At 36.5% G+C, this 8,275-nt stretch overlaps 1 non-coding gene across 1 annotated transcript; it reads left to right on the top strand.

The window, feature by feature from the left end:
* Positions 1 to 1,080: 1,080 nt before the first annotated feature.
* LOC116107399 lies at positions 1,081 to 1,186 on the top strand. Its single transcript, XR_004124460.1, has one exon. It is a non-coding gene; the product is annotated as a small nucleolar RNA R71 (small nucleolar RNA).
* Positions 1,187 to 8,275: the final 7,089 nt, after the last annotated feature.

Here is an 8,275-nt window from a genome sequence, read left to right as displayed (position 1 = left end):
AATGTTAATCTGCAGTTTTTTAAAAACATCAAGAAATTTAATAAACTGCTTATCCTGATTTTCTTTTCTGAGTCTTTGAGGAAAGGGTACGGGTGGTGTGTGATGTGCCAACTCTGGTGGAATCTTGGGGAATGGCAATTTCTCTTCCTTTTTCTTTTTCCCTTCTTCCTGCTTCTGCTCATCTTTACTTAGGCTGGGTGGTTTCTCTTCAGCTTCAATTTCTTCATCAATTTCCTCATCAGAATCTTCATCTTCTTTGATGAAGTTTCCTCTTTCTTGGATCTCTCACCTCTTCTCAACTCTCCCACTTCTCAACGAAATTGCATTTACTGCTCACGTGGGTTAGTCACCGTGTTGCTTGGTAGAGACCCCTGCGGTCTATCATTAAGCTTCTCGCCAATTGGCCCATCTGTACCTAGAGATTCCGAATGGACGCCCCTTGATTTCTGAAATTCGTCCTCGTCTCATTCATGAATCCCGTGGTTTCCTGCATAAATTTCTCAAACTATCCTCCAACTTCGACACTCTTTGATCTCCCAGTTGATTAGTCACCCCTGGTTGGTTATTTGAACGTGTTCTCTGGTTCCATTGAGTATTTTGCTGGTTCTGATTTCCCCAAGCCAGATTTGGATGATTTCTCCATCCCGGGTTGAATGTGTTGGAGAACAGGTTGTTTGGTTGTCTTTGATTTCCTACCAAGTAATTTACTTGCTCCGTTGTGAAGATGCCAGCCAAATGTTGTTCCCAACTTGACACTCGCTGCTCACATGGTTCCCTGCACAAAATCACACATTAGTTGAGGTGCTTGTACAGAGTTTACCTGCATAGTTTCCAACTGTTTTTGAAGTGCTGTGAGTTGGGCTGAGATGGCTGTAAAGGCATCAATTTCAGAAGACCCAAGTTTCCTTGATGTTGCCTCTCATTAGGTCTTTGATAATTGTTACTTGCCAAAACCTCAAACAACTCATAAGCCTCCTCTGGTGTCTTATTCTGCAAGGCCCCTCCTGAAGCTGCATCCACCATGGTTTGCACATTACCCATCAACCCATTTAGAACGTTTGGACTTGAAGCCAAACTGGCAACCCATGGTCTGGACACTTCCTCATTAACTCCTTGTATCTCTCCCAAGCCTCATACAATGACTCGAATCCTCTTGTAGAAATGATGTGATATCATTTCTCAATTTTGCTGACTTAGCTGGAGGAAAGAACTTGTAAGGAATTTCTGTGCTGACTCATTCCAAGTTGTTATTGTTCCCGGTGGTAATGCCATTACCCACCCCTTGGCTTTATCTCCCAATGAGAATGGGAACAATCTTAGCCTAATACATCATCCGACACCCCATTTGACTTGAAGGTGTCACAATTTCTAAGAAATTTGCAATATGCTGATTTGGGTCTTCCTTCAAATCTCCATTAAATCTAACCGACTGTTGGATCATCTTAATGATTGCCGGCTTGATTTTGAAATTGTTTGCTTGCACTGTAGGTCGTAATACTCGACCCACTACTATTCACTGTGGAACTGAAATCCCCTCAGGTCCTGTTTTCTGGTTCAGCCATTTCAATAACTATTTCTTCTATTTCTACAACTAAACCCTCTCTTTCTCTTCTCTCTCTGTTACGTCGTCTAATGGTTCTCTCAAGCTCAAGATCAACAGGAACCACTGTTTTGACGTCTCGCTCTTCGCATAAACTGCACGAACAAAAATGAAGGAAAGTGAGATCACAAACCAATTGAAAAAATAAAAAAATAAAACAAAAACAAAAAATAAAAACCCAATCTAGCTAACTATAGAAAGACTCAATGTTAACTTAAAACAGTCCCCGGCAACGGCGCCAAAAACTTGATGCGTGTTTCCTAAACATGCAAATATAGCAAGTATACTAGTCGCACAAATAATAAAGTGAAAGTAGAGTATCGTTCCCACGAGGATTGTTACTAAGCACTAAGTCTACTAATGTTATCAAGTTGAAGCAAACAACTTCTTTGGATTGATGGGAGCTAATTGCAATTAAACTTAACAATAAATTTTAAACTAAATTTAACTAAGAGTGCATATTAAAACGCGGATAATCATTCAAGTAAATAGGTAGGTTTGACTTCATTTGGATTTTAGGGTTAAACCTAAAAATTACACTACAATCACATTCATACGCAATGGTTGTAAATCGAACTCACTAAGATGTTAAACATACCCTCTCGGCTATGTTTTCCTATTCATCCTTATTAACCTTCGCACCCAACAATTTGAAGATTAACATTCCGAACTCATTAAGCAAAAGATCCTACAATGATTTCATTAATTCTTGAATCTATCTCTAGCATCCATATTATAATGGTGATTACCCAAGAAGCATAACATGACTCATTTCTCAATCTCATCATGTTCATCACAATATCCATTAAACTCAGATAAACCACAACCAAACATACTCATATGAAAGTAAACAATCAAACACTTAACCCATTAAAATCCAAACTACAATCAAAACCCTAACCCAAAAATGGTTAGTTCATAGCTAAATTAACAATACAAAACGAAAACAGAAATAATCAAGTTCAACATAATGAAACTGAGATAAAATATAAGAAATCTCCCCAAAAGATGAATCCCTTAGTTAGAATCAATCTTCACCCTTGTTACAATCCAAATCGCATCAAAAACTCATCCAAGAATATGTAAAAGCTGTTTAACCTAAAAACGAAGACTTTTGGACAAAAGGCCTAGTTTTCCTTTTATACCTTGCCCAAAAACACGCACAAAGTAAAACTATGCATTTAACAAAACTGCAAATAATGACCGTCGCCGCGGCGAAGAAAGAAACAGATCTGGGCGTCTGGTGCACTTCGCCGCGGCGAAGGACAAATCTTCACTGGGAAGAAGCTATTTGACGAGTTCTGAAATTACAGAACTGCCACTCTACTTGCTTCTTCGATTCCTTCTTCGATTCTCGATCCTCTCCCTTTGACAAGCCTCATCGTGCTTTATCCTGCTTCAGAACTTTCCTAACTTCTGATGACCACAAACTTTTGAGTCAAAAACTTCCAATTTTGTCCTTATTTGCATAAATTGTCCATTTTAACCTGAAACACAAAATGTAAGAATTAAACAACATTCAGGTCAAAATGCACCACAAGTACTTGAAATCCGAATAAAAAGACAAGAAAACTGTAAATCCATGGATTATCAATAGCTACTGCAAAAGCCAAATCAGGTCTTGTATAGACCATTAAATACATTAAACTCCATGTTGCATTTGCTTAAGGAACACATGCCATTGCCCTTTTCTCCATCCTCGGTTTCTGGACATTGATCCACACTTAATTTAATATGTTGACCCTTTGGACTTTTGACATGTTTACAATCAAACATATTAAATCTCTTAATAACTTTTTCAGCATACCCTTTTGAGATAGTACTATCCTCCATGTTTTCATATCTCTTTCAATGTTCATGCCTAAATCTTCTTAACCTCCCAAGTCTTTCATTTCAATTGCCTATTCATTTAATCTTAAATCTAGTATTTCATAAGCATCCCTACAGGCCAGCAACATATCATCAACATAAAGAGCTATGTAAGATAACAGTTACATATAAACATTTGAAGTAAAGACAACCATCAAAATTGCTTCTCTTGAAACCAGCATTAATCATAAAACTATCAAACTTCTTATACCATTGCCTAGGTTACTGTTTCAAACCATACAAAGACTTCTTTAAAAGACACACCTGATTTCTAGAACCCTATTCAAACATTTCAAGTTGTTCTATCAAAATTCTCTCTTCTAAATCACCATGCAAGAAGGTTGTTTTAAGATCAAGCTACTCTAATTCAAGTTCAAATTGAGCCACCAAAGATAAGAGGACCCTAATGGTTGTATGCCTCACCATAGGTGAAAATAGTTTAGTGTAATCTACCCCCTGAACCTGAGTAAAGCCCTTTGCTACTAACCTAGCTTTAAATCTAGGTGCCTCTACCCTTGGAATTCCCTCATTTCTTTTGAACACCCATTTATACTTGACAACCCTACTGCCCTCAAGTTTATTGATAAGGATCCAAGTCTTGTTCTTCATTAAGGACTCATACTCCTCTTACATAGCTAACTTCATAGCTTAGACTCTCTACTCTTCATGGCTTCTCTAGCTGTCTTAGGTTCTTCTTCTATCTCTTCAGCAATTTGGAGTGCAAATGCAATCATGTTAGCCTATGAATATCTACTAGGCAACCTAATTTCTCTCATTTGCCTATCTCTAGCGAAGTGATAGTTTTGGAGCTCATTTTCTTCATCATGAGTTAGATCATCATCATTCTCCACTAAGGCAAGTTCCTCATCTTAGAATTGAAAATCTTATTGCTAATAATCTGGCTGCAAACTACCAAGATTATTAGTAGAAGCTTCATCACCCAATTTCAAAACTAATGACTTTAGATCTTTCACTAGTTGCACCTGCCTTCTCACTCAGACCACCTAATTCTTCTTCATTGAACCTAACATCTCTACTGACTATACATCGTTTCTTAGCAACATCCCAACACTTATACCTTTTTACCCCATCAGGATAGCCTATGAAAATACACCTAATGGCCCTAGGATGTAACTTAACCAACTTGTCATGCACAAAAACAATGCAACCAAAAACCCTCAAATTGTTATAGTCAGTTGGATATCCAGTCCATCTTTCAATAGGTGTTTTGAACTCAATGGCTGAGGAAGGAATCCTATTAATGAAAAACACTACTGTATGAGCAGCTTCTACCCAAAATTTAGTGGGGAGTTTGGCACAAGACAAAAGACTTCTAACCTTTTCCAGGATAGTCGTATTCTTCCTCTCAACTAGCCCATTTTGTTGAGGTGTATACCTAAATGTCCTATGTCTCAAAATTCTACTATCCTTACACAGTTTACCAAACTCCTCATTACTGAATTCTAACCCATTATCAGTTCTTAATTTTCTAATTCTCTTCCTTGTCTGATTCTCAATCATAACTTTCCATTCCCTGAATTTTCTAAAGGCTTCTCCTTTACTCTTCAAGAAGTATATCTATTCTCTCCTAGAGTAATAATCTATGATGCTAGTGAAGAATTTACAACCCCCCAAAGATGGATATCTAGTTGGCCTCCACACATCAGAATGAATGTAGTCTATGATGGACTTAGAACAATGTTTCCCTACACTAAACCTAATCATGTTCATCTTTCCATAAATACAATGATCACAAAAGCTTAGATTCTCTATCTTGTCCCCTCCTAAGATCTTTTGCTTGTTTAGCTCTACCAAACCGTTTTCACTAACATGTCCCATCCTCTTATGCCATAAAAAGGTTTTGTTAGACTTCTAAGATAATGACACAGCTGCCATTCTAGAGATTGTTGAACCATTTAGAACATACAACCCATTTTTCCTCTCTCCCTTCATCACAACTATCTTAAGAACTCCACCTTGAGCCTTATAGCTATACCCATTAGAATCTAAGCTTCCTAAGGAAATTAAATTCCTTTTTAACTCTGGCCTCTGTGAATAATTTTGAATTGCCATCATGCAAGCTTAGTCTAACATCTCTAATTCCTAAGACCTTACATACAACATTATTACCTATCAAGACTTTCCCAGACTCTAACTTCTTAAAGTTCATCAAAAGAACTCCTATTTGGAGTCATATGGAATGTACACCCTGAATCAAGAATCCATTCAGAATCTATTTCCCTTTCAGAAGCCACCCATACATCTGAACTCATACCCATCAAAAGCTACATCTACACTCCCACTAGCATCCTTTTCCCTTGCTTTTTTCTCCTATCAAGACAATCCCTTTTGAAATGGCCTTCCTTATGACAATAAAAGCATTTTCTCACAAATTTCGATTTTGACTTTAATCTTCCCTTGAAATGCCCTTTCTTATTACTTTTCTTTTTAGATCTACTTCTCACATTAAGCCCCTCACCATCTAGCTTACCTTCTTTCCTAAATTCAACATCCTTTGCAGTGATTGCCACCACAACTTCATCTAGCTCAAGGGTATTCCTACCATACTTCAAAGTATCAACAAAGTATGCATACATTTTTGGCAAAGAATTTATGAGAATGACAACTTGATCCTCATCCTCAACCTTGACACTTGGACTCTTTAAATCCTAAACCAATTTCATGAAATCATTCATATTCTTTCCTAAAGACTTACTCTCATCCATTTTAAAACCAAAGAACTTCTGTTTTAAAACTAACCTATTAGAAGAAGATTTGGACGGGTACAAAGAGCCTAATTTTTCCCAAACCCCTGCTGGTATAGCCATCTTCTTTACCTCTCTCAAGACTTTTTCTCCTAACCCAAGTATCAAGGTGCTATGGGCTTTGTCTAAGAGTTCTTTTTTAGTTAAGGACTCTGGTAAACTATCCTCACATTCTAAGGTAGCTAACATACTATCCTTAACTAACACAACTCTCATTTTCATCTTTCATAAACCATAATCATTGTCTCCAGTGAATTTCTCTACCCCAAACTTAGACATATCTAGGTTTTAATCCCTCACCATTACCCAGAGATGAAAAGCCCAAAAAATCAAGACCCAAAAACCCTAAGTTAAGAAACCCGTAACTAGTATTTCCAATGTAATGACTTCTTTCTACTAATATGCTCACAAAAGATACTTAATAAAAATACATATATATAGACTAAAAAGTAGTTGGACCCAAGTTTTTTTTTTTTTTTCTTTACTTAATATATACATTTTTACACAGTACAAAAATAACATATACAAAAACTATCAAAATGGTGGATAGTGTAGCCATGTCTCTCCGCTTGCCGATGTCCATCCGACCGCATCCTCACCTATTTCCTGCAAAAACATAGAAAGCAATAGGGTGAGCACAAAAATGCTCAGTAAGTAAATCCTCTACTCTGCTATCCCCGTGCATCACTCTTTAATTCTTTCCTTACTCTACTCTTTTTCTTCTTTTTCTTTCTCTGTTTCTTACTCTCACTGTTCTTTTCTTTCTTTCTACTTCTCTCTATTCTTTCTTTCTTATTCTTTCTATTCTTCCTAACCATGTTGAAATTCATGGCAATGTACATGAATAAAATGCATATGCAATAATGCACAAAAATGCTTTTTCTTTCTTATCTCTATTTTCTTGTTCTATTTCTTTTCTTTTCTTTTCTTTTCTTATTCTTTCTTTTCTTATTCTTTGCTGATCGGACTCGGTTGATGTATGGATTCAGAACCTTGGCCATGTGAGTGAGTACAGTCCTCATCTACATGCACTCTTACGGACCATACAAATTCTTCTTTCTTCTTAGGCCACTCAATTAAGGTGACGTGCATGTAGGAATTCTTCTTGGTACAACCCTCATCCACATACACTCTTACGGGTCGTACAATTCTTCTTCTTCTTATGCCACTCAATTAAGGTGACGTGTATGTGGGAATTTCTTCTTAACACTCACGGTTCCCCATCACACCAACCTATTCTTTACTTTTCTTTAACACTCTTTAATTCTTTAATGCTTATTCTTCCTTTCTTTTTATTCTTAGAGTGTTTTATTCTTTCTTTCTTTATTCTTTATTCTTTATTCTTTCTTCTTTTTTATGTTTCTACAAATACACAATTATATACATATGGATGGCACATGTTTAAAATTTCTTACTTAAATGCACTTATGAAATGCACAAATGCAATGTTGCCTCAAAGATAGTCATTCTGCACAGGTCTTATTCAAGAAGGCATAACTTGAGTTATACACATCGGATTGCTACGATTTTTGTGTCATTTTAAAGCTTAGAGACAGGGCTATAACTTTTATGTTTTGGTCTCAACCCAGTTCAATCTCTAAGATACCCAAAAATCACTCAGAAGGTCACGGACGTGACAGGGCAGTTTTCACTTAGGCTTTTCATCAAACATATTGCATGCATACTCAATCCGAATTTGGCTACCATTCTATCTCTTTCTCAAGTCACCAATATTTGGAGTAAAACTCCAGCAAACAACTACTAAACCTGCCAAAAACAATACACTCCCAAAAATTCTACTCAACTCTTTCTAACTTCAACCAAACTTCAATGAATCATCATACAACCAAAACCACTTCTCATGGCTAAATTCTACTCATTAATAATCATCAAACTCCTCAATAATTCATCAATTTCATCTCAATTTCTCAATAATCACAACATATGCATATTTAAAATAAATCTCTACTCACTTGAATTCTTAAATTTTAGCTTGAGTTGGATTTTGAGTGGAATTTACTTACCTTTTGCTTGAGTAGTC

The sequence above is a fragment of the Pistacia vera genome, unplaced genomic scaffold (genome assembly GCF_008641045.1).
Source record: "Pistacia vera cultivar Batoury unplaced genomic scaffold, PisVer_v2 Contig535, whole genome shotgun sequence".
Classification (NCBI taxonomy): Eukaryota; Viridiplantae; Streptophyta; class Magnoliopsida; order Sapindales; family Anacardiaceae; genus Pistacia; species Pistacia vera.
This window is presented reverse-complemented; position numbering and strand designations above follow the sequence as displayed.